The 2,475-nt window shown below is 52.5% G+C and overlaps 1 pseudogene; it reads right to left on the bottom strand.

The window, feature by feature from the left end:
* Window positions 1-755: 755 nt before the first annotated feature.
* Window positions 756-1,251, bottom strand: LOC133098350 (large ribosomal subunit protein uL23-like; annotated as a pseudogene).
* Window positions 1,252-2,475: the final 1,224 nt, after the last annotated feature.

Below are 2,475 nucleotides of genomic sequence, written 5' to 3' on the forward strand. Positions count from 1 at the left end.
ATTTAAGGTCTAATTTCCCCAATCACCTGCGGAATGAGGAGGCTTCCAAGGGGTGTTTGGTGAGGCCACAGGGAGCCTTGCGGTCCTGCAGCCCCAGGAGGGCTTTGGGGGCGCAGAGTCTAGCTCATCAGAAGTTCCTCTTGGCTCTACCTTTGAGCACAGCCAGAATCCGACCTCCTCTCTCCCTCTGCTGCCTCCACCCTGCTGAGCCACGGTCACCTCTGCAATGGCCCCCTGGCCATCTCCCTGTTTCTGCCTTGCCCTGCTCCAGTCTCTGCTCCCAGGCAGCCAAAGCCAAGCCCACTGCTCCTCTGAGAAGCTCTTCCAGGGCTCCCCGCTCCCTGGGGTAATGCAGGAGTCCTGCCAGGCTCATTACGGCCACACAATGCCCTCCGACCTCACTGCCTCCCTGGAATCCCTTGATGTTGTACACTCTGCCTACCAGCACTCCTGCACTAGGTATTCCCCCTGCCTGGAACGTCCTTCCCGAGATCCGATATCTGCAAAGTCTGCACCCTCGTTTCCTACAGATCTCACTCAAAAGTTTGCCCTTCACAGCTTCCCTGATTGCACTCATGCCCCGTTCATTCTCTATTCTCCTCACTCTGCTGTATTTACCCTTTTACCACTCACCACCTGAAATATCCTTATTTTCTGACTTATTGTCTTGTTTCCCTCTATTCTCCACCAGAATGTCAGCTCTGAGAGCAAGGGATTTGTTTTTGTTTCAATAGTGAAAAATTTTATGTTTAGAATTAGCCAGCTGGACTCAGTTTTGACGATCCCAATTTTGTTGGCAACATCCAAAGCATCATAGTCAGGAACCAGTCGAACATATGCCTTCTTCTCTCCATCGGGCCTGGTCAGGGTGTTGACCTTAGTCACGTCAGTGTCACAGAGCTTCTTCACAGCCTGTTTAATCTGGTGCTTGTTGGTTTTGACGTCCACAATGAACACCGGTGTGTTGTTGTCTTCTGTTTTCTTCATGGCTGACTTGGTGGTGAGGGGGAATGTGCTCTGATGGCATAGTGGTCAAGCTCTTTTCTCCCAGGGGGCGCCCTTCCGAGGCTATCTGGGCTGCCTCCTGAGCCGCAGTGTTTTGGGCCGTTGGAAGGTGGGTGACGTCCGGATCTTTTTAGTGTGTGGCTGTGGACAGACGCCTTTCAACGCTGCTTTCTTGGCCTTCAAAGCCTTTGCTTTGGCTTCCACTTTGGGAGGCGCAGGGGCTTCCTTCTTCGCCTTTGGCACCATCTTCGTGAGAAGGCGCAAGGGATTTGTTTTGTTCGCTGACACGTCTCCAGTACTGAGACCAGTGCCTGGCACATAGCCGATGCTCATTAATCAAATGAATGAATGAAATGCATCTGTCATGTGACAGAGGGGGTGGGCAGAGATCCCTGAGATGTTCTGGCGGCATCCTCTCTGGGAGCGTGGAGTCAGCCTGACCTTGCCTCCTGCAGGAAGTCTTCTGTCCTGGTTCTAAATGGAAGTTCTGGCTGCAGGTGGCAGCTCTGATCACTCAATAGGACTGATTTTCCTTTGGTGCACACATCACCTCTTCCAGGGAGCCCTCCCAGAACCCTTTCCAACCCTCAGGGAAAGTTTGTCCTACTCACCCCCGGCCTGACACTTTCTCCCTTGTGGTCTGTTTTGGGTGTTGGTGTCAGGCTGAGGTCCCTGGCAGGCACCTGACTCATATCCAGAGAACACCTGGAGGGCCACTTCAGCTCACGCTTTACAGGGCCTCTCGTGGGGCCTAAGTCACACCTTCTCCTCACTCAAGCCTCAGAATAACCCTCTGAGGTAGTCATTATTATCCCCATTTTACAGATGAGGAAACTGCGGTCAGAGGCCACAGAAGTGACTTACCCAAGTCCCACAGCTGTGTCACAAGGTAGAGTGCAGCCGTGCTCCGTGGCCTCAAGGCCAGCCCCATTGCATTCAGCATGGTGCTCAAAAAGTGTTTGGGGAATGAAGGGAAGGACAGACCTGAGTTCTGGGTCTCCTGAGTGAGCGATGAAGATGCTGTAAACACAGCATGTGTCAACCCACTGCTGGGCTGGTCCGTGTGGCCCATCCTTGCTCAGCCAAGCCCTCCTGGTGTTCTGTGCAGGGAAAGAAAAGGTAGTAACTCTCTCTTCCAGAGGGCCTCACGGTGGGTGCAGGGATGTAAAGAAGTTGCATAACCGCACCCAGTGCCCATCCCTGGTCCTCAGCCTCTCCCTGGGGCAAAGACAAGGCCCAGAAGAGTTGACTGATGAGCCAAAAATTAGGGACAGAGCCAGGACCAGTGAGTCTTGACATCAGTCCTACCTTTTTCTCTGATTCTACCTGCTATGTCTGTAATGCCTATATCCCTAGGACCCAGACCTCAGTTTCCTCATTTGTAAAGTGGGAAAATTGTACCTATCTAATAGGATCAAAGATTAAATGAGGTAACACAGGAAAGTGCTTGGCACAGTGCCCAGCAGAAAG

Source organism: Eubalaena glacialis, chromosome 9 (genome assembly GCF_028564815.1).
Source record: "Eubalaena glacialis isolate mEubGla1 chromosome 9, mEubGla1.1.hap2.+ XY, whole genome shotgun sequence".
In the NCBI taxonomy this organism is placed as follows: Eukaryota; Metazoa; Chordata; class Mammalia; order Artiodactyla; family Balaenidae; genus Eubalaena; species Eubalaena glacialis.